Genomic DNA, 25035 nt, shown 5'->3' with positions numbered 1-25035 from the left:
TTGAAGTGTCCTGATACTGTCACCACCTTAATTGTATCAATGGGGAGAGGTGAAATTTCTACCATATTTAAACTCCCTTTTTTCAGTTTTTCTCTGCTGGACTCTATCAAGGTGCTGCAAGGTTTTTCAAAACAGCTAAAAGCAAAATCTCTCATTACATCATCAGTGTTGAGTAGGGCAGAGCAATTGCCTCCTGTTTCACTTATATGACATACATAGTAATACATCTCAGAATGACATTTGTTTTTCTCTCAGCAGTATCACACTATTGACTCATATTTCATTTGTGATCCACTATGATCCCCAGATCATTTTCTGCAGTACCACTGCCCATTTTGTACTTGCGCGTTTGATTGTTTTCCCCCCTTATGAACTGGAATACTTTGTACGTGTCTGTAATACCAGCATTTCCAATAGAAAAGATCTGTGTGTTTCTTCAGTCATCAAATACCTATTTTGATGATTATACAAGTATTGCCTTCCAAATATTGGCCTTCCCTGGGCTTTATGGGCAGGCTATTCCAGTCATATATAAGTTTGTTGAAACTCTGTAACAAAATGTAAATGTAAGTGGAAAATTCAGTAAAGTTCAGTAACTGGAGACTGGAACAACAGGCAAAAAATTCTCATGTTGATTTTGCTCGTTGATTTTTTTAATTTGCTTTATAAAATATTTTTATTTTAAAACATTTGGCTTGTATACTTACAGTACTTTGAATCTTTGGAAATCAACCTTTATGTCTGCTTTTAGTGTCAGCCTTGTCTTTGCTCCTTTGACTATCTATATCAGAGGTCGGCAACCTTTCAGAAGTGGTGTGCCAAGTCTTCATTTGTTCACTGTAATTTAAGGTTTTGCGTGCCAGTAATACATGTTACATTTACAGGGGCCGGCAGATGGAACCCCAGACTGGCAGTGGGCTGAGCGGAGCCAGTGCCGGGACCCCTGGCCAGCAGCAGGGTGAGCCACTCAGCCCACTGTCCGGCTGGGGTTCCGGCTGCCAGCTCCTGCCAGCCGGTGTTCCTGCCGCCGGCCCTGCTCAGCCCACTGCCAGCCCAGGGTTCTGGCCATCCAGGCCAGCCATGGGCTAAGCAGGGCTGGCAGCCGGGACTACACTATTTAGATCTTCACTGCTCTTCATCTGGAGTTTTGTTGGCTTTTAAACCACTAATATAGTGCAATTTATATTTTAGAAGCAAAATAGTGACTAATTCACGTTAAAGATTAACCAAGAAGGATTTGAAAACACTATTAAGCAGTTTGTGTTTTAGAATTAGTTTAGCTCCTGATTACATTTTTACTTGCCCTCTCCCCCAGATAATCTGGAACCTATTAGAGTAATAACTAGTTTCAGGTTACCCAATAAAAAATCTTATTAAACCAAGAAAGAAATATAAACCAAAAAAAGCTTGTTTCTAGGGCTTGCAATATATAACCTTAAAGTTTCCTTTTATTGGGGTCACAGATGCAGAGTTCCCAAATCCCCTTTTCTCAGGGTAATCAAAAGGCATCTCTGGTTCCCTCTGTTTTTTCAAGGCCAACTCAAACAGAAATCTCCTCCTCCTCCTCCCTTTTCACTCTTGATTTAAAAGTAAGAAGAACTTGGGGCTGTTGCAGAGGTCTGCTCTTTTAAGGAAGCCAGTCTTCAACCTGAGTAGCTACTTTGGTTGTCTAAAGACACTCCAAGGTGCCTGCTCCTTTGACGTCCACTTCCTCTTAGCTTGTTTCCTGTCAATTGAATAGGCTGTGGCTGAACCCATTAATTTACCCTTGCTTCCCAATATTGAACTCTAACCTAGAACTCCAGTGCTTCATGATCCACCCTCTCTCCTCATTCTACCCAGCCCCAGTTGGGTCATATAGTCCATAGCGTTAGCGTTATTTCAAGTGTATTGTTTGTACAAAACAAATATTAACAGTTGGTATTTCTATTTCAGTGACTTTATAAAAGTATGTGTGTTCTGTAAAAGCCTTAGATGTATTTATATTAGGCCGCAGTCACAAAAGTTGCGTTTTAAATGGCAAAAACATTTTACTTCTCTGTCAATTCATTTTGTGCTAAAGTAGCTGAAAAGATGCTACCTTGGAAAAGAGTATGTTGGGTTTAAATGTGTTTGTCATAAAACAGCTTTTGGCATTTTTCTCACTGCTTAATACTGAAAGACTTGTATAGAATCATAAATATAGAAATAGGACGGACCGCAAGAAGCAGTCAGATCCATCCCTCTGCACTGAGGCAGGGCCAGGTAAATCTAGACCATCCTTGGCAGGGGTCTGTCCAATCTGTCCTTTAAAAACTCCAGTGATGGAGATTCCACAACCTCCCTTGGAAGCCTGATCCAGAGCTTAATTACCATTATAATTAAAAAGTTTTTTCCCCTAATATCTAACTTAAATCTCTCTTGCTGCAAATGGAGCCCATTACTTCTTGGCCTACCTACCATGGACATGGAGAACAATTGAGCACAGTCCTCTTTATGGCAACCCTTAATATATTTGACTGTTATCAGATCCCCTCTGTCTTTCTTTCTCAAGACTAAATAGGCCCAGTATTTTTAACCTTTCCTCAGAGGTCAGGTGTTCTAAACCTTTTGTCATGTTTGTTGCTCACCTCTCAACTCTCTCCAATTTGTCCACATCTTTCCTAAAGTGTAGTTCCCAGTATTGAACATAGCACTCTAGCCGAGCCTCATCGGTGCCAAAGAGAGTGTAACAGTTACCTCCCTTGTCTAACATACAACACTCCTACTAATGTACCCCAGAATGATATTAGCCTTTTTTGCAATTGTATCATATTGCTGAGATACAAGTTGTGTGAGGTAATATCTTTCATTGGACCAACTTCCACTAATGATAGAGACAAACTTTCAAACTTACACAGAGCTCTTCTTCAGATCATACTGATGATTCATGTTCAATTTGTGTTCCACAATTATCCCCAGATCCTTTTCAGCAGACCTACCACCTAACCAGTAATTCTCCATTTTGTAGTTGTGCATCTGATTTTTCCTTCCTATGTGTAGTACTTTGCACTTGGTTTTATTGAATTTCATCTAAATTCAGACCAGTTTTCCAATTTGTCAAGATCAGTTTGAATTCTATTCCTGTCCTCCAAAGTGCTTCAATCCCACCCAGCTTCATGTAATCTGCAAATGTTATAAGCATACTCTCCAATCCATTATTCAAGTAATTAATGAAAATATTGACTTAGTACAGGACCCAGAAGTGACCTGTGCAGGACTCCACTAGACACATCCTCCTAGTTTGACAGTGAACCATTGATAAATATTCTTTGAGTACAGTATTTCCGTCAGTTGGGCACCCATGTTACAGTAATTTCATCTAAACCACATTTCCCTAGTTTGCTTATGAGACTGTCATATAGGACTGTGTCAAAAGCTTTACTAAATTGAGATATCACATGTCTACTGCTTCTCCACTCTTCACCAGGCCAATAACCCTATCAAAAAATAGCACTTTGGTTAGTTTGGCATGATTTGTTCTTGTCAGATTCATATAAAATATTCCTTATAATCCCATTGTCCTCTAGATGCTTACACATTGGTTATGTAATAATTTGTTCCACCATCTTTACAGATATTGTGATTGTGCTGACTGGTCTATAATTCCTTGGGTACTCTTGTTCCCCTTTTTAAAGATAGGTACTAGGTTTGCCCTTTTCCAGACCTCTGGGACCTCACCTGCTCTCCCTGACTTCTCAAAGATAATTGCTAACAGTTTTGAGATTACTTCAACTAGTTCCTTAAATCCTAGGGTAAATTTCATCAGGCCCTGGCAACTTGAATACCAGCGACTTATGTACATCTTCTATTCTTTAATCTGTGCTTTCCCTGTTTTAACTTTCTTTCCCATTGTTGTTAATATTAATTGTGTTGAGTATGTGGTCACCACTAACCCTTTTAATGAAGATGGAAGGAAAATAGTCATTAAACACCTCTACTTTCTTTATGTCATCAGTTGTTAGCTCTCCTTCCCTGCCAAGTAGAGGACCTACTCTTTCTTTTGTCTATCTCTTGCTCCTTGTATATTTGAACACCCTTTTCTTATTGCCTCTCAAATTAATAGTTAACTTAAATTTGGTATCATCCACATTTCTTGCCTTGTTTGATCTCCATCCAGATCCTAAGATGCAGCACTAGATAAAGGTAAAAAATTCACCAGAAAGCAAATGCTAAAAAAATTCTGCGAATTCAAGGTTTTGACTTGCCACTATGTTGTACATGAATAAAACTGATGTAACTGCATTGACTCTCATGAAGTCACAATAGTGTAAAACTTCTATAAAAGAGTGAAAAATCCATTTTAAGGAATAATTATAAGAAACCAGGCAAATTTGTAGTAGTAATCCCCATGATAATGGGCCAGATCATTCCCTCATATGGAGGGTACTCTGTGTGCAGGTCTTCCTTGCCCTATGTGTAGAACTACTTCCCTTGGACCTCCAGGATGTCACCCCACTCCTCTTAGATACCACAGAATTCCCCACTTAAGACTCATGGATGTGGAGTGCTGACCTGAGAGAAGAAGGTGGGGCCAAAACAGGCTGGATCACCACCTCTCCTCTGAATGGAATTATCCTAGGAAAGGACAGTAAGTGAAACTGCAAGGAGTTCTCCATCATATATATCACAGAATGGATTGTTTGGACCCAATACCATTAGAGTCCTTGATTTTATTATGGGAAAGTTGAGCTGATTTCGATGTGCTTTGGTGCTTCAGAAATTGCTGTGAATAGATAGCAGAGAAGAGTCATTTGGTTACTGCAGACAAACAAGAAAAATAGAGATGTGTATATACAATAGAAATGAATGTTCTTTCCATGTCTATACCTGATTTCCCTGTTCCTGGAAGAATCACTTCTAGCATGCAATACTTCATCAGTAAGACTGCGGTACCCATCAACCATTATTTTTGTGATTATAACTAAATCTGGAAGTATCCCGTCAACTAACAACATCAAGACTTCAGTTCAACTGAATAAAAATAATTTTGTGTTTAAAATAGCAGCTGTCATAGAGTAAACTCCATCTGCAGACATGTGGCATGGCATATCTTGAGGATAAATAGGTATGCAGATGTTTAAATTAGCTGCTCTGCCTCAGGTGCACAATGTAAAATAATTCATTTTTAAATGTGTATAAAGGGTTTACTGAGTAACAAAGGCCTTTTAACTTGATTTCACTGCATTTCATGAGTACGTTTCTGTAAAAGTACAGTTCAATAACTGGAACAGAATATAGTTTTCAATAAAGTAAGCCCAGAGACAATTAAAAGCTTCTTGTATTATCCACTCTGAATTATTTGTTTAAACTCTTGGTCTAACATTTTATAATACTTTTGAGAGAGAGGTTATACTATCTATGGAGTAATAAAAGAATTGATTGTAAGCACAATGTTTAAAATCAAAAGAGATTTAATACAAACACTTTCAAAGTGATATTATAAAAGTGTTTTAAACATAAAATTAATGTGCTAATGATTAAATATTTTACACGTGCAGATGGCAAGAGAACACAACAATACCAGTGCTGTTTGTAACCCATGTGTGCTTCTAGAAGAAATTTAATTAGAGATTTATTTTCACCTGACTGGCAATGTCAAAACTCCAGCACTGGGGCTACTGCATTTGTCTCTTTATTTCTGCCTAATTCACCCCACACAGGAGAATTAGCACCAGAGGACGTGCAAACAACGCTGCATCCTTGTCTCTGCTAAATTATTTTTAAAAGTTTGATTGACAGATCAACAATATATAGGAGGATTTGCTTCAGCTCACATTGTAGTATTCACCTTTGATCCTTCAAGGACTTGGTATGTGCTTAATTTTACACACTGTAAATTCATGTAAATTCAGTGGGGCTACTCACAAAGTATAAAGTTTAGCATGTGTAGAAGTCTTTGCAGGGTCAGGACTTGACTTATTTACCCTTTCATTTTTTCCCTCTAGGAATACCTAGGGCTTGTCTACATGGTGCATTAGTCCATGCTAGAGGAGTGTAAATTCTAACTAATGTATCTGTATCGACCCTGCTTGTTCTCACTGAAAGTTCTTTGGTGCACATTATTTCAAACAGTACTACATTAACATGCACTAGGGAACTTTTAGTGCACAGTGGCAGAGTCCACACAGGCCAGTTAGCAGGTCCTAGAATTGTAATCCCTATAGTTATCAAGCCCATATTCTAGTTCATTTTTGTGTTAACACTTGATGCTCTGCTTAAGTCTCTGATGAGGCAAACACTTCCTCACTTAAGTAACGTACATGTTACATAGAATAAGACTGTTCACATACAGAAGTGTGCAGAATTGAGGTCCAAATATCCTATTGTTAAATAATTCACTATTTTCCATGTGGCTCATTTAAGCTCTTTTAATTGTCCCCAGATGAACTGAGTACGTGAAAATAATTTGTTTTAAATCATAAAATCTATCTGGTCCCGTAAGCACTAACTTAGTGAGTTCACCAAATCAAAGACATAGCTCTGTACTTGTTTCAGCATCATCTTGAGAAGTTAAGGTCCCTGGAAGACCCATCAGATTCATAGAATGCTTTTGCTGGGAAGTGAGGGAAAGTAGATTGTCACATTAATTCATGTTAGAAATGGGCAAACCAGTTCAAAGACAATAAAGTCCTCTTGTACCTCCACTCAGAATCCTGGCCCATCTTTATTCTTTAAAATTGAACACAAGCTGAACCTTTCTTGAGGTCCTGAAATGTTTTTATCATTTCTAGTTTCTCTTAGGGAGCAAAATTTAAAGAGCCAAAATACCAGATGAGGCCTTTCTTGCATTATTTTGAACAGTGGAAGTGCCAGAAATTTCAGAGGGAGCCTGGTTTTTATGAGCAACTCTTGATTTTTTAGCCCAATGTCAAGGGATAACGGTTCAGATAGTCAGAAAAGTTCTGGATAAATATCCATACTTTGGACCTTCTGAGGTTTTTTACCCATGACCAGTTCATTTTGACCTGGAAGAAAACATAAAATCATCAGTGATGAAGTTTGCAGGTGACACAAAAGCTGGGGCAGTGGTAAATAATGAGGAGAAACTGTTCAGCAACTGAGCCAGAGAGAGAATTTTTTTCATAAACATTCTAATGAAAAAATCCATCCTATTTTTAAACCAGATCTGTTTAGACTCCCATCATGCTCATGTTGCAATGGTAAGGGGGTTATCCCATGGGAATAGGATTATTGCCACCCCCCTCAAGGGATGCAATGTGTGCTTCTCTCCAAGGCCAGCCCAGCTCAGCAGTCTGGTGAAGAAAGGAGGCAGGATTATTGCCTCACCTCTTCCCTGCACTTCCTTGTTGGCTATCTTGAGGGTAGATGGCAACATAAGCCCTTCTGTCCTCCTGTTGTACAGGTGAGCAAAATGACTATTAGTGCCCCCCCCCCATATGTCAGAATTGTCTCCAAGTACAAAAAGGAGCAGGAGTTTTGAAAATAAAAACAAATAGCCTACATGTTTCAGACATTCTTTTTCTGCATTCTCCCAGTACCAACAAGAGGATACAGATTTTTTCTTTCTTTGTCTTTTAAGGGTTTGTAATTTACTTTTTTAAACTGAATAATTAACAACTGTCTTATAAAAAAAGATACTGTTGCTGTAAAAGGACATAACATCTCACATGTCTTTCAAAGTTTGTGTTAAAATTTTGTGTATTTCAAAACCACTGCTGTCTGACTTTCTAATTAGAGCTATACTATCCATTCTGTCAGCTTCAGAGGGGGGAAAAACAACATTGATTCATCAGTAGTGTTTGATTTCTGAGCCTATAAATCCACCAAGTCTGAGGAAACTAGTTTATTAGCATCTAGTTGGATATTGTATCTGCCCTACAAAATGCACAATGATTTTATTTTTAAACTTCTTGACAGTTGAAAGAAATCAAATTCCTTCTTTTAAAGCTAATTGGGTAATGCTCAAGAGACCCACTTTTGTTGACTTTGACTTTGTTTTCCATTTGCTGTTCAACAATGAATTGTTTGAAAGCTTATTGAGAAGCTGGGAGAGGAGGGACTACAACTTGCAAATTCATTCAATGTGCTTATGTATTCATTTGGAGGTTATATACTTCGTTGCTCAGATAATGATGAGAATAGGCTACTGCAGGTCTTGATTTTACAATTCTGTTTCTATTTATAAATGCTGTTAGGATGGCACAGCCTAAGCAAAGAGACAAATTCAAATCATGCTTCCTTATGTAATACGCCTCATTTCTCTAAGCCAGTGTTTCCCAAACTTGGGATGCCGCTTGTTCAGGGAAAGCCCCTGGCAGGCCAGGCCGGTTTGTTTACCTGCCCCATCCGCAGGTTCGGCCGATTGCGGCTCCCACTGGCTGCATTCGTTGCTTCAGGCCAATGGGGGCTGTGGGAAGTGGCGCGGGCCAAGGGACGTACTGTCGGCTGCTTCCATCAGCCCCCATTGGCCTGGGGCAGTGAACGCGGCCAGTGGGAGCCGCAATCGGCCGAACCTGCGGACGGGGCAGGTAAACAAACCGGGCCGGCCCGCCAGGGGCTTTACCTACACAAGCAGCGTGCCAAGTTTGAGAAACACTGCTCTAAGGATCTGAAATTCCCCATTCACCAATTCTGTTGTCTCATGGCTTAATGAGCACTTAAAGCTGAAATGTGCTGCTATCTTAGTCTACCTTGAGATGCAGTTCTTTTCAATCCCTAAATTAAAATGTATACTAAGAAAACAGGATAATTTGATACCTGACACAACTAGTCTTTTTTTTAAGCTAAATAGTTTCTGAACCACCAAAGATGTATTTTTACCAAACATTATCCCTAAAGACATTACATGTATAGGGGAATTAAAATCAATTTGCTACACTTACTGATGTCTCAGATAGGCCAGAGAAGGACACTAATGCTAAAGTATAGTTTCAGAAATGAACAAGTCACAAGTGGGATCAATCTTACTTGTGTCTTCGGGGAGGAGACTATTGAAGGGTTTAGTATTAACATGACAGCTCAACAACTCAAGGTTATTTAATCTCTGAAAGCCATGGGAACTGTGTGGTAGTAAAATGGATACTTGTGCCAAAGAATCTATATGTGAAAAGAGTAACGATGGCCCTTATCATGCCCTTGTTACAGTTGCAGGATTGAGGCAAGTAGTATTGGATAATCAGGAAGAAAGGCTGAAAGAGCAGGGACTTTGTCAGTGATTCCTCAGAGAAGCAAAGCTACATAATTTGCTCTTGAAACAAGAATATTTACTGCTTGCACAGGTTTATTTATTTTTTTACACATACTTTAAGGTTAGTTTTATCTTCTTTCAGCAAACTAATTGAGAATGAGAGATGTAGATATAAGATACAAAAATTCTCTTGAATCATGCTTACACTCATAAAATTGGAATAATGCCTAGTACTTAATGATTGGACACATCTGTTGTTAAAAGCTTCCTGTACAGCCAGAAACGTGGTGAGACCTTTTTAGAACATTTATATTTATTTATAAATTTCACAGTTTTTAAATAGATGTCAAAACCATTACATAACCAAAACCATCTGAAAATGTGCCACTGGAAAAAGGTTAGCAGATGCTCCTTCAGTTCAAGGTGGCATCAGTATTGCCTTTTGATTTCATGACAACTGTAACTATTTCTCTGGGAAGTAAACCTGGCCAGATATAGCCATGCCTTTGTGACCTCCAGATTAGATTTTTATGCTGGCTTTTTAAGAGGCTACCCTCAAAAAATCTCTCAGAATTTAAAGTTGGTGCAGAATGCTGTGGTGAGTGTAATGGAATTAGTCACAGGGAATGTGTTATATGAGCACTCTAAAGTCTACACTAGCTTACTGTTCTCTTCTAGGTGCAGTTCTAGATTTTGATATTGATCTTTATAGTCCTATATGGCTGGAGACCTAGCTACCTTATAAGGTGTTTCCTTCTGCACTGTTGCGTCAGTTTAAAATAAGATCATACATTTTGCAGTCTCTAGATTTGAATGTCAGGAGTTGCCAGCAGCTCACTTTGAGTGAAGCATATTTGACAGTTCAGAGGGCACAGTATTAAGCAGGATGAAAGCTGAGTACATTTTTTCCCCAGGCTAAAATCTCAAAGTCTAGGGCTGAGTCTATCATTTTTACTTAGCACTGGTTTCCTAATTTCGTAATTGTATATAAATTTGTATAAAGAATTAACAGTTTCCAAAAGACCCCACGATGTGTTAACAACTTGAGTTTGGGTCAGTAACATTGGACTGTAGGATATTCCTCATTCTAAAACCAATGAAGTCTAAAGTTGTTAAATTGGTAGTCTGAGTCTTCTGCTCTAAAGTTGTAATAGTCTTATCTAATCATTCACTAATTTAAAGGGCTATCAGATTATAATATCATCCATCGAGCAACACTGCCGAGTGTGCACCTGTAGAAACACTGAATCTCCATACTAAGACTTTGGCTTGTGGAGGCAGTCTTAAAATGGAACTGCTTGTTGATATTCCAAAGAGGTGTGATATTGTGAGACAATTTCCATTTTATGACTTTGTTTTTCCTAAAGATTGTGAGCAGTGTAAGCGTATAACTAGCACATAAAGAAAAGTTTTATATATTTAGATAAAGGGGAAAGCTGTGAATTAATACAAGCTAATCTACTATTTTAATGTTTTGGCTACCTTAATATTTCAAAATGTTGTTTCAGCTGAACATTGATTCCAGCAGAACCTTGTGAGTTTATGTGACTATTACTCTTGACTATAATTCACTTGTGGGAGAAGGGGAGAACAGAAACAAAATATATGTCTGTTTTGCTGGATACTCAAAGCAAAGATTGTTCCTTTGTATAATCTTGTTCTCCACTTTGTCTCACATGACCAAACGTGTGTGGGAGACGGAGGATGTGTGTGACCTGAGCTGCAGAAAAGGGAGTTATTAGTTTTAGTATTAACAAGATTCGTAGATTAAAAACTGTAATCGTCTCATCTGACCTGCATAACACAGGCCATGGAACTTCCCTCAGTTTCTGTTGCAAGATCTTTACATAGCATACTGTCCAGAAGTATGTGATTAACTACATACATATACCTACAAACTGACATGTTAATTATTCTACATGGACGGTATGTAGAAGCTTTCTACAAGTACAAACTCCCGAACCTTGCAGAACTAGCCCATCCCAACTGTTTGTTATATTTGTGGGACAGTTCCTTTGCATTTTTCATTAACAAGAGTTTTCTCTATGGTTTATTGCTATGCAAATATTGCATTCCCTTTTATGGTCAAAAAGACTACCTGTGTCCATAGAAACCATATTCAAATACTGCATTTTTTATTTTCTGACCAGATACTAGTGTACAGTCACTTAATAGGAGAGTTTGGAGAAGAAAACTCTCCAGTTCTGCCACACACAAGATCTGTAGGGTGAAGGTAAATTTGAACATAGTCATTATGTAGATAACCTGTCTACATGCATACAAATATACCTAATTAAAAAAATCAAAATGCTTGATGTTCAAAATTATTTGAAATGTGTTACAGCATCTTTAATGTCCACTCAAGTATTTCCCAGACTTGGAATCAGTTGACTAATACATTGTCAAGCCCATGAGGCATTTTGTGGTGTTCCACTTCTTAAAATTATTTGAGTTTTAACCCTTGGCTTTGATCTCTTTTACCTATATTTCATGAATACAAGAAGGCAAAAAGACAAGACTACACTTTTCACATCCAGAGGCTTTGCCTCAGTGGCTAAGCTGAACCATTTTTTTAAAAATACACCAACTCTAGATCTGTTGCACCTGGGGAAACTTCATAAAGCAGTGACTATGGAACTGACATTTAAAGAACTTGGCTGTTGTGTCACAAGTCAGGCCAATAGATGTCAATCGAAATCCCAGGGAGAGAAACAAACTAATGAGTCAGACAAACATACTGGTACTGTACATTGCCCTCCAAACCCTGAAATGTTTCTCAAACCTTTGCAGGGAAAGAATAATGCCAGGAAAATTATACTCAGATTTTAATTTTAGTAGTTTTCTAAGATAATGATTTTTAAGATGACAGATCAATTATTATAGCCATCTTGACAACATTGTTACTAATCTTGTAACTCATAAAAAGGCTGCCTATAAGCAACTTACTTCTTTGTTTTATTTTTCTGCAGGAGCAGCTCTGTAAAAGAAATTAACACGAATTACTGTATACAGTTTATCCTAACAAAGGGACCAAACTCTTCCTTGCACAGAAAACCCATGTAGGTGTGCCTTGTGGGAAGGAACATTCAGTTAGCTTATTGTTATATTCTTTTTGCCAAATAATTTCTGGAAAAAAGATTTAGGGAATGGGGAAGGGAGGGAGTGGTGCAGAAAGAACACGGGGTTCCATCCCCCTTCCTTCAGAAGCAGCAGATATCGGGGATTATCTGGAAGTCAGGATCATCTGCATGGAGGCCCAGTGTTTTACCACTGGCTCCTGGATCATGCCCTCTCGTCTTCTTCCCCCATCTCCTCCCATCTTGTGCTATAGAATCATGTATTCATAGGACTGGAAGGGATCTGGAGAGGTCATCTACTCCAGTCCCCTGCACTCATGGCTGGACTAAGTATTATCTAGACCATCCCTGACAGGTGTTTGTCTAACCTGGTCTTAAAAATCTCTAATGATGAAGATTCCACAACCTCCCTAGGCAATTTATTCCAGTGCTTGAATACCTTGATGGGAAGTTTTTCCTAATGTCCAACCTAAGACACCCTTACTGCAATTTAATCCCAGTGCTGCTTGTCCTATCCTCAGAGGTTAAGGAGAACAATTTTTCTCCTTCTTGTAACAACCTTTTATGTACTTGAAAACTGTTATCACGTTCCCTGTCATTCTTCTCTTCTCCAAACTATATTGTCATCTTAGCAGAATGGCTCCATTAGAACCCCACTTCATGGGTGTTTTGCATCAGTGACCACCCTCAAATGACCTTGAAAGAGGTTCCACTGAATGGAGAACTAAGCTGTAGTACATCTTATATTTGAAGATTAATAGCTTGGTAGAGTGCCTTTAAAAGTATAAAGAAAAGAAAACACTTGAATGACTATGTTGTAAGCCCCTAATAGCTGAATTCATCTGTTGCTTTTTGTTTTCCATTTGTAGTATTCTCAATTATTAGTTGAGGGTTTTGTTTTTACAAGGAAGTAACAAAATATTGGTTGAAGATAGAATGTCTGAGTAGCCTGTACTAGAGTTGAACAAGCTGCTTAACTGGTAGACCTTCTGTAAAAATGTAGATGTTTTAATATGCTTCTAGATTCACTTTACTTCATCAGCAGCTTCCAAATAAACTAAAGAATGATAGCAAAACAAACACAAACAACTGTATATGGAGGTATTATCTTTTATCCTGGGCAAAAGTATGTCCAAAGTGTGCATGCACCGTTTTAATGATTATTAGCATACATTTTCATTTCACTGGTTTCAGTAGGAAGTTCTGCTTATAAAATCTGATGACACAGATATAAATGTGCTAATTATTTTCTGTTTTAAAATTTAACATGTTTATTATGCACGTGCATAAGACCCAGTCAAGATTGAAGTCTCATTGTGCTAGATACTGCAGAAAAAGAGCAATAGATGGTCCCCGCCAAATAGCTTACAATCTAAATAGACAAGATGGACCCACAGTGGAGAAAGGGGTAGAATACACAAGCAGAACGAATGTTCTGATGGCAGCAAATGACATGTTAATTCCACTTTTTTTTTCTTTTTTTTTTTTTTTGGAGAGTAGGTTTTACTTAGGGGGAATTAGCTAAATGGAAAAAGAAGAAGTAGGGTGAGGGGAACATGGCAGGGAGAAGAGGGGCAGTGATAGAGTGAGACTGAGGGAAGGGGAAGGAGAGGTTTGCAGCAAACAACCAAAGCAGAGAAAGTCCATCCCAAAGGTCAGAAAGTTCTGTGAATGTCAGGGCTCCCCAGAGGAGGGGGCAAGTGGGGCAATTTGCCTCAGGTCCTGGGACCTGCAGGGGCCCCCACGAGAATATAGTATTTTATAGTATTGCAACTTTTTTTTATGGAAGAGGCCCCTGAAATTGCTTTGCCTCAGGCCCCCTGAATCCTCTGGGCAGCCCTGCTGAATGTGCAAAGGAGCAATGGTTCCTGCTTTGCCTGTTGTTTCTCTATTGTTTACTTTTGTAGCGATGATCAAAACAATCTCTCATTTTTACACACTCTATAAATATTGACTCTGGTAAAAAATGGAAAGGTGTATAATTCTAGAAGCCCCCTAACGCCCAGAGCATCAACACTAATTTTCCAGTTGTTTTTGAATGATAACTTGTGCTTTTTTTTTTGACAACTACGTTAGAAGATTAGAGTTGCTAGCATACATTTTAAAGAGCATTTTCTGCATAATGCATTATGTGTATAGCAAATCACTAACGGCACATGAGCCTTCTCTCTTTCAATCAAAGGATGAGCTGAGTGATTGTGGAGGAAAAGGAATAATGAAAGAATAAAGTTTTAAGATGATTTGGTGGTGTTGCCAGAGATTTGACAATGCCATCCTTTCCAGTGGACTTTCTCTGTGTGCCTTTGAAGCTTTAGCATCCAGCATTGCTTTTCGGGGCAGGAAAAAAAAAAGAACAAAAAAGAGTGGGAGATGACTGCATAAGATATGAAAGGCAGACGTCTCACAGTATTCAAATACCTCTGGATCTCTTGGTTTTCAGATTTACTTTTGACTTTTTCCCTTTTTGGTGTCACTTGTGCTTGAAGATTTAGTTTCCAATGCAGCTAGTTCTCAGGTGACTGCTAGAAAACATTTACAATCTGCTTTGGAACTTGAACACTTTGTCTAGTTATATCTGTGAAATAAATGACATTGTGTAAAACATTATCACAGATCTCTTAGAATTAGATGACAGGATGACAGTACTGTTACTCACAGTTTAGATTACTGCAATAGAAAATGTAATGAGGCATAATGCTATTATTTTTCACTCTAGAATTTTAATATTGTGTTTTCTAAAGCTTTTGAAATATCATGCATAAAACATTTTGCTGAAATCACAGTGAGTTATGTATTCATAATGTCATTACAGGAAAACAATCTAACAACTGCATGAAACAATGGAAATCCATCCATACTCTTCTTCTTTAAGTTGTTAGAAGGAAACACTGTAGCCTGGAAGGACTTAAATCAAAAGGCACTCTGGTTATATCCCAGAAATAATAGTTTGATTCTTTGTGTTGCTGGCTGGATTACAAATGTAGCTATGGCAAGTATTATCTGGACTTCAGCTTACTAGATGATAGGGCAGCTCTACGCCACCGTTGTCCCTGCCTTTCAGGAAAGGAAAGCTGAAGCAGAAAGATGCTTTTATGACACTGAATCCTACTGTGTGTGAGTTTGTGTAACATCTTAACAACTCTGAGCAGCTCATTGTGGTAGCAAAGTCCTTTTCTCACTCTTTGTTCCTCCTGCAAGCTGCTGACTGACTCTGGTAGATCTTCAGTAGCTTGGCCCTCTGGTCAAGTCACAAAATCCAAATGAACCCCCCTCAGGTTATTAAAGAGTCCAACAACTAAACAGTCGATTTGCCCTTGCTAGGATCTTCAATCCTGGCTCTGGGCCCTTTAAATTTAACCTTTTTTTCAGGCTCCGAAATCAGTGTTCTCCCCTTCTTGGGGTTCATGCCAGTTTGCCTATGGATGATGTAGCTGCCTAGACCTAGACCTGCCCACAACTCTGGATTCCACCCCAGAGACCCTTTTCAGAGCATCATGTCCTGCGTATACTAATATGCCACTGCTAGTTCCCTGGGCCTCCTTCTGCTGGCTCCTTTTATCCCCGGCCCTATCTCAGGGCCAACATCCCCAGGTTCTTCCTGTCTCCAGGCCAGAGAGGAACCCTCTGATTCACTCCTGATCCCAGCCAGGAATGGCCCTGCAGCTTCTTTTATTTGAACTTGCAGAGCTCTAACTGGCTGTTGTTAGCCGTTGTAGAAGACCAGGTCTCTCTTGCTTCCAAAGGGGTGCTCCAGTGAGGCTTCTTTAGGCAAGCCTGGAGGATCCACCTGTGCTGCTTTTTTCCTCTCACCTCACTGCTTCCTAAGGCAGTGGGTAACAGTTCTGTGGGACCTTCAGCAGGGCACCACGAAGATGTGATAAACTCTGTCATGGTGTGTATGTGGGTGGGAATAATATTTGCTTTTGCAGAGGAGGTGACAAATACTTTTTCTGGTAATTTGGAACCAAAGTGAGATGGGGCAATATTTTTGAACTTTAATGGCCTTAACTGCATCTTTATCACAAATATCTTAAAGCTCTTATGCTATGAAGCAGACCAAAAAAAAGTGTCAACACAAAAATAAAATAAGAAACAGCTCTCCCATCAGACCCATCCACTGAAGTTGTAGATGATGTTGGTTTAGTCCATCAGTAACACATAGAACAGAGGTAAACTGCGGTAGCAAGCGCTATTTATGAATAAATTGCAATTCTCAGTATGTAAATGTAACATTACAGCATTTTTTTGGATTAAGCCTTTAACAACTTTGAATAATATGACTGTGTTTTAGTCTGCTTTGATTGTTCCAACTGGAAGATTTCATAACAGGAAAGAAGTTTAGTTAATGGAAAATTAACTTGTCAGTCAGTAGAAATGTAGTGATATTCCAGAAATGAGTCCCTATTGGTAGACAAGCAGCTGATCTGACAGCTAGCACTATTTACCAGCCTTATTCATAAATATGCTACTGTAGTGGAACAGTTTGCATAGTGTGTCTAGCAGGAAGAGTTTCTGGTTTTATATTACCAAATTCCTGGGAACCCTGGCTAAATGAAAGTAAGAGAAAGAGATAGAGAGAGATAGAAGGCTGTGGTCTCTTGAAATGAACTAGTATGCTTATGAAACATAATGAACTGCCTTGTCACTATGATTTTGTTTATGAAGAAATATGAAAGGGATCAAGACAGCGCCAGAGTTTATATGTAATTTTATTATACGAGGGTTTTAAGCCAACATTTAAACCACAGAAGATGTATCTGTGCAATGACAATACTTTCATATGGAAGACAACTACAGTTTAGTATAAACTTCTTGGAAATATGTGATTTAATTTATGCTTGAAGAGAAAGATCGTAAAACAAACTTAAAATAGAAGCCCCAAGGTTGAGATGATAACTGAAGATGCTCTCTCTGAAAATTGATTTTTTTTAGATTTTACTTGTTTGACAATGATACCTGTATGCTCTGGTACATTTAGTACTTCGCTTATTATACAGTTTGATCAATATCTGATTCCAAGAAAAAGTCAAATTCTAACTGTTCTAGATATTTAGGTTAACCAAAGTGAATTCTAATGCCACCCAGAGTATAAAGGCATTCTGATACCTCAATATGTGCCCATGACAACCTAGTTATATAATATGTACCATGGAACTGTATCTAAAGCAAATCAAAAGGAATGTATGGAAATTAATAGATCTATGTGCTCAGCTGAAGCTGTAGGTTATTTGTGGTCCAATTCTACTACCCTTAATCCAGTAAAACTTCCATTGCATTCACTGGAAGTTTAGCTTCAGTAAAGTGTTTGAGATTGACCCTGATTTCATAACAGTGCTAACACTTAAGGCTACCTTCAGAGGTGCACAGATGAGAATAATATTCTAGAAATTTCAGTGAATGAGTGCGGCTGCTTATGATGTATATTATCAGCAGCAGAGGGCACCAAAACGACTCCTTTTGGTGTCTGGGTGTGTGTATTTTGTTATTTTGTATGTGTTGGGTTTTTTTTCCCCCCAAGTCAGAATGTCATGCCCTTTCTTTTCCCCTAGCCAGCATACTGGGTGAATTCCTAATCCTGGAATTGAAAAAAAAAATCCTGACATTTTGAGAGTTCTATTCTGAGATCAGTAGTGAGGCTTAATTTTACTTGGAAACTGCTGTCAGCCATAGGTGACTGGGGCTCCAGCTGACAGCCCTGAGCAGCATGGCTCTAGCTGACAGCCTGGGAAGTGGGAGAGGGGACCCTACTGCAGCACCCCGCCCAAGCCTGGGGAGGGTGAAGAACCATAAGAGAATCAGAGATGAGGCTAGGAGGGCTGAACTGTGGTCTGGGGGCTGCAGAGGAGCCGAAATGAAAAGGATATGGGGGCTGATGGGAGGACTGCACTGATGGTTGGTTCTGAGTAGATGGGGTGGGTGCTGTGAATATGAACTGAGGGTGGTAGGGGTCAATGCGGCAGGGGAGCTGAACTGAGGGAGGTTAGGTGGGGCCAGAACTGATGGTGATTAGAGGACAAGATTAATTGCTGGGCAGGAGACAGAAGTGGGGGTGAGAGCTTCTGCAACAGGGCCAAAATCACCTTATCCAGTAAATGTGGGAGAGAGGGCAACACTAATTGTCACATGCACACACTCTGGGGACGAGCAGGGGGAGTTCAAAAATCAAAAGACTGACCTAAACAACACAATATTATCTTTTAAAAAATCTTGTGGGTTTTTTTGGCCAATCTCATGATTTTTGAGGGTCCGACTCATGATTTTTGATCTCTTGAAGTTGGCAATACTGGGGAGGGGGATTAAGAGTATGAGAATCTGAGTGAAAAGATTCCAAGGACCAGAGGTCTGTGAGATAAGTAGCTGAGAGTGCGAGTGTCTAAGTGGTCGGGAGAATGAATGGCTAGTGAAATGCAAGTAATGATTTTGCACTGTTTTTGTCAACAATCAGAATGCCATGTAATAGAAGTGATGCCTCTGGACCTGCTGCTGACTTCACTTATCTGCTGTTCCTGCCTCAACTATGCACTTGTGCATACCCACTCAGCAACTCCGAATGCATTGCTGCTTCTGACTTGATCCACCACCCTCATTGGGTGAGATGATAATATAAATGCAGGATGTTGAGCAAAAACATATACACTGGTTATAGAACTCTTTCAAAAAAGTAAAATGATGTTAAATCAGCTGATGTTAACTAACTGGTAAAAGGGGGGCTAATGAGGTAACATAAGATAGGAGCTATGCAAGCATAAAACAGGAATGAGAGCAATTTTCAGTTCTGTTTGGATCATATAACAATTGTCACCCTGCTGTCACTAATAAAGTACCCTAGTAAAACGGGGTCAGATTGTGCCACCCTTACGTTTTATACAAATAGTGTCAGAAGTTAGTGGGACTATTCACCTGAGTAACAATTACAAAATCAGTCCCCTAATTATAATGCCATCATATTACAAAACGGATAGTGTTTCCCTGCATTTTGGACACTACATTTTTCATTAGTTTTGGCAGCAATTTTAGTTTAGCAGCAGACACTGATATTCACTGGAGAGTTACACAAGCATTGCCTATTTATATTCCATGGCACCTCTGCTCACTTCCTGTATGTGCAGAAATGCTGTGTGCCCTCCACATATAGACAGACAGGCTTCATATCCAAAGTTTTCATTGCATTGTCAACAACATCACATAGGTTTTTTTAGTGTCAAGAGAAAAAAATGATTAAAAGGTGTCAACTGGTCAGCGGTTTAGACTGTATATGATGCTATGCTTTGGTATTTTCAGTGTTTTGGTATGTTTCAGTATTTAATGAGAATTGGATTTGTCCAGCTGGATAGGATTCAGTGTATATTTTAATAGGGATTTATTTAGTCATAGAGCAGAGGATTGCTAAACATTTTAACAATGGAAAAGTTAAGTACGTATTTGTTGAAGTAGTTAACTATTTTGGCATAGAAAATTCTCTGTGGCTGCGGATATAATTTACATAAGAGGCAAAAATGTGGTCTAAAATATAATCTGAGAATCTGCTAGTTACCTGATATGATGCTGAACCAGGGAATTCAACACATGTTAATGTAGAACTACTGAGATTAAATCAGAAAGTCACCTAACACGGCCTTTCAGTAATAATAACATTTAGGAGAAAATTAAATGAAATGCAGACGCAATAAATTGGCATACTGTACTTCTGTTAGATTACTAATTTTGTTCTCTGTACCATATGCTAGTTTCAAACAGCTGGGGGCTTTTAACCACCTGCTAATACTCTAGAGTGTGAAAGAAGAAATAGTAAATTTCATAATGTCATTAAATAATAAAACAAATATTCTATTTTATAAAATTAAAAAACACCAAGTAGATATTTTATTTCCAGTTACAGGTAACTTGCTGTTTTGAACTGGAAGCAATGCTTTAAGTTTTATGATGGTATATTTAAAGGAAATCTGAATCATCATTTTTCCTATTACTTCCCAAAAGGGAATTTAGAGGATTTAACCAGGAGAAAAACTAGCTAGAAGCACATTGTAACAAAGGCTCATTTCTTGATGGGTTCTGTGCTAGTATTACATTAATATACCAAGGCAGGGTGCAGTATATATCGTATTATTTCATTTTGAGAAATGCTGAGTCTCACATTTTTCAGAAAGAACAGTTGCTCTGCTCCCTGGAGGAATGACATTGAATTGTTTCCCCTACCCTCACTAAAGCTAGCTTGAGGGTAGTTATTTGGGTGTATCGAGGCTGGCCTGTGACGTGGATTCCAAGCCACTTGCGTGGATTGACTACAGAGTTCAGTCTAGTTCTTTTAGGCAGGGAGTGAAACCACTATTTCCTGTCAGCAGCTGGAGTTCACCATATCCATCTCTCTTTGTAGCTTACTAGGATAAATTTGTTGTCTGGTTGGTACTGGCTAGGGTCATGGCCCAATAGGTTCAAGCTACAAGACAAGACTCAAGCTGGATAGACAAGCCTGGATACAAGCTAGTCTTGGCTGCACTACATAATACTGATCATCACGTGTGGGAGTGGGAAGGAATTTTCTACTCGTGAAAAATAAACTTGTCTACTGGCTTTGTTCCCTTCCCCTTCACTGTAAGCACTGCCTGTCACAGGTATTATTATTATTTAACATGTATTTTACAATGCCTAAAGGTTAACCAAGGAATGGTTCCCATTTGTGCTAGGCACCAAACAAACACAGAATAGTAGATTATCCCTGCCCTGAAGAGGTTGCAATCTAAATAGACAAGACAGACACAGGGTGGAAGAAGGGGTAGAACACACTACCAGAGTGAACAATGTGATGGCAGTAAACATTGTATAAGTATTGCATTTAATATCTCTTTCTCTCTTTCTCTCTCAGTTCACATAGAGGGGATCAGTTAAATGGGAAGAAAAGGGAGGGGAAGGAGGTGAGGGGAATAGGGCAAGGAAGAAGAGACTAAGAGGGGGAGGTGTGGAATGTGACTAAGGTGAAGAGGCTATGAGGGAGGGGAAGGAGAAGGTTGGAACAAACAGCCAATCATCACAGGGCAGAGAAAGTCCAGTCAGAATTGTATGAAATTCTCTGATTGTCTGAAGGTTCCTGCTTTGGCTGCTTTTGTTACCACTGCCTGGAGTCCAGCAGGCTCCTCTCTGCAGTTTTCTCTCAAAGCCACACGATGGGCGGGGGGAGTAGAGACACCAACCACCTGGGTCATAGCGATGCCAGAGTAGGGAGGTGGTCTTCTCTGCACAGTTCTGAGCAGAGAGGAATGGCCCCAGCTGGATCCCATTTTACTCCCTTGTCCCAGTGCAGCAGTCCCTGGTTTGGCGTACAGCATGCCCCAACTGAGTAGATACATGGATGTGCCTAAAACAAGCTTAGTCCTCAAATGATTGCCTGGATACCACAGGGAGTTAGTAGCACCAGGTGGCAGTTTAAAAGTTTGTTTCCTAAGTTGAGTTAATATCGTTTCTAATGGAGGCAAGAGTGTTAGTGATATAAAGGCTTCATCTGGAGAAGAGGAGACAGACATAGAAACTGGTAGAACCAGTTCTTCCTCCTCTGAGTCCAAGGGTTCTGATGCAAGGGCCCAGGCTGAAGGGTACTACTGAGAAGCGGGTAGGGCTACTGATATGGGTCCTACAGTGGCCATTGAAGCCAGGGGCTGGAGCCTGGAAGTACAGCAGGTCCAAGCCTACCAGTACCAAATCAATGGTGTTGGGCTGTATGCTGGTGAATGAGTGCAGGAGTTGAAGTTCCTCTTGGAGGCAGGTGAGAAATATGGGTTCAGCTCATAGCAGGCATCGGAGTCCGATGAAGTCTCTGAGAACAGTGAGGCTGTCGGTACTGGTGGGCCAGAAGGCACTGGCTGGAAGTGTCCCTCAGCTGGAGTGGGATGTTCACATGTCATGAGCAGCGGAGAAGGATGCGCTGATGGGAGAAGGGACTCTGGTGTCTGAATAATATCCGTGTAAGAGGTTGAAGAGCAAGGTGATGTGCACGGCAGCAAACGGACTGATGGATGCTTTCTTTAAGAGGATAAGCAGCAAAGAATCCTGTGGCACCTTATAGACTAACAGACGTTTTGGAGCATGAGCTTTCGTGGGTGAATACCCACTTCCTCAGATGCATGTAATGGAAATATCCAGGGGCAGGTATATATATGTGTGCTAGCAAGCAAGCTAGAGATAACGAGGTCAATTCATTCAGGGAGGATGAGGCCCTGTTCTAGCAGTTGAGGTGTGAAAACCAAGAGAGGAGAAACTGGTTCTGTAATTGGCAAGCCATTCACAGTCTTTGTTCAATCCTGAGCTGATGGTGTCAAATTTGCAGATGAACCGAAGCTCAGCAGTTTCTCTTTGAAGTCTGGTCCTGAAGTTTTTTTGCTGCAGGATGGCCACCTTAAGGTCTGCTATAGTGTGGCCAGGGAGGTTGAAGTGCTCTCCTACAGGTTTTTGTATATTGCCATTCCTAATGTCTGATTTGTGTCCATTTATCCTTTTCCGTAGAGACTGTCCAGTTTGGCCGATGTACATAGCAGAGGGGCATTGCTGGCATATGATGGCGTATATTACATTGGTGGATGTGCACCAGGTGCCCCTCTGCTATGTACATCGGCCAAACTGGACAGTCTCTACGGAAAAGGATAAATGGACACAAATCAGACATTAGGAATGGCAATATACAAAAACCTGTAGGAGAGCACTTCAACCTCCCTGGCCACACTATAGCAGACCTTAAGGTGGCCATCCTGCAGCAAAAAAACTTCAGGACCAGACTTCAAAGAGAAACTGCTGAGCTTCGGTTCATCTGCAAATTTGACACCATCAGCTCAGGATTGAACAAAGACTGTGAATGGCTTGCCAATTACAGAACCAGTTTCTCCTCTCTTGGTTTTCACACCTCAACTGCTAGAACAGGGCCTCATCCTCCCTGATTGAATTGACCTCGTTATCTCTAGCTTGCTTGCTAGCACACATATATATACCTGCCCCTGGATATTTCCATTACATGCATCTGAGGAAGTGGGTATTCACCCACGAAAGCTCATGCTCCAAAACGTCTGTTAGTCTATAAGGTGCCACAGGAGTCTTTGCTGCTTTTACAAATCCAGACTAACACGGCTACCCTCTGATATTTGATAGGATAACGAGTCTTGTGGATAAGGGAGAAACGGTTGATGTGGTATACCTAGACTTTAGTAAGGCATTTGATACGGTCTCGCATGATATCCTTATCGATAAACTAGGCAAATACAATTTAGATGGGGCTACTATAAGGTTGGTGCATAACTGGCTGGATAACCATACTCAGAGAGTAGTTATTAATGGTTCCCAATCCTGCCAGAAAGGTATAACAAGTGGGGTTCCGCAGGGGTCTGTTTAGGGACCAGCTCTGTTCAATATCTTCATCAACGACTTAGATGTTGGCGTAGAAAGTACGCTTATTAAATTTGCAGATGATAACAAACTGGGAGGGATGGCAACTGCTTTGGAGGACAGGGTCATAATTCAAAATGATCTGGACAAATTGGAGAAATGGTCTGAAGTAAACAGGATGAAGTTTAACAAAGAGAAATGCAAAGTGCTCCACTTAGGAGGGAAAAATCAGTTTCACACATGCAAAATGGGAAGAGACTGTCTAGGCAGGAGTACGGCAGAAAGGGATCTAGGGGTTATAGTGGACCACAAGCTAAATATGAGTCAACAGTGTGATGCTGTTGCAAAAAAGCAAACGTGATTCTGGGATGCATTAACAGGTGTGTTGTGAGCAAGAGACGAGAAGTCATTCTTCCGCTCTACTTTGCGCTGGTTAGGCCTCAACTGGAGTATTATGTCCAGTTCTGGGCACCTCATTTCAAGAAAGATGTGGAGAAATAGGAGAGGGTCCAGAGAAGAGCAACAAAAATGATTAAAGGTCTTGAGAACATGACTATGAAGGAAGGCTGAAGGAATTGGGTTTGTTTAGTTTGAAAAAGAGAAGACTGAGAGGGGACACGATAGCAGTTTTCAGGTATCTAAAAGGGTGTCATAAGGAGGGAGAAAACTTGTTCACCTTAGCCTCTAAAGATAGAATAAGAAGCAATGGGCTTAAACTGCAGCAAGGAAGGTTTGGATTGGACATTAGGAAAAAGTTTCTAACTGTCAGGATGGTTAAACACTGGAATAAATTGCCTAGGGAGGTTGTGGAATCTCCATCTCTGGAAATAGTTAGGAGTAGGTTAGATAAATGTCTATCAGGAATGGTCTACACAGTATTTGGTCCTGCCATGAGGGCAGGAGACTGGACTCGATGACCTCTCGAGGTCCCTTTCAGTCCTAGAATCTATGAATCTATGCTGAGATACAGGTGGGATGGGCGATATATTCCAAACAGCCAGCCAGCACAGAAGGTGGTGGAGCTCTCTGGTTCTTCTTCTTCGCCATATCCTCAGAATGAGGAATCTTAGCTAGCAGTGCAGTGGGGTTCATACTTGATATCTCACCTGACTTGGTGTGGCTCAAGGTGGGAGCACTGCACTTGGAAGCACTCACAAGGGCTTCCAGCTCTCAAGCTTGAGCTTGTCCCAGACTGCTGATGCGGCCAGATCTGAGGCACAGGATGTGCTAGGAGCACTCACTGCTGGTGAAGGGCGCTGCACCGGTGGTTCTGCAACTCTGGGGTTGGAATGCAAATGCAGTCGGTTCGCCTCCTCCATAAGTAAGAGGGAAGGAGCAATAGGTCTCACAGAGAGCAATGAGATGAGTCTACCCAAGACAGTAGAGATAGTGTTGGTGTTTGTCGTTCACTGAGAACAAGCAAGA

Source organism: Gopherus evgoodei, chromosome 1 (genome assembly GCF_007399415.2).
Source record: "Gopherus evgoodei ecotype Sinaloan lineage chromosome 1, rGopEvg1_v1.p, whole genome shotgun sequence".
Taxonomy (NCBI): Eukaryota; Metazoa; Chordata; order Testudines; family Testudinidae; genus Gopherus; species Gopherus evgoodei.
This window is presented reverse-complemented; position numbering follows the sequence as displayed.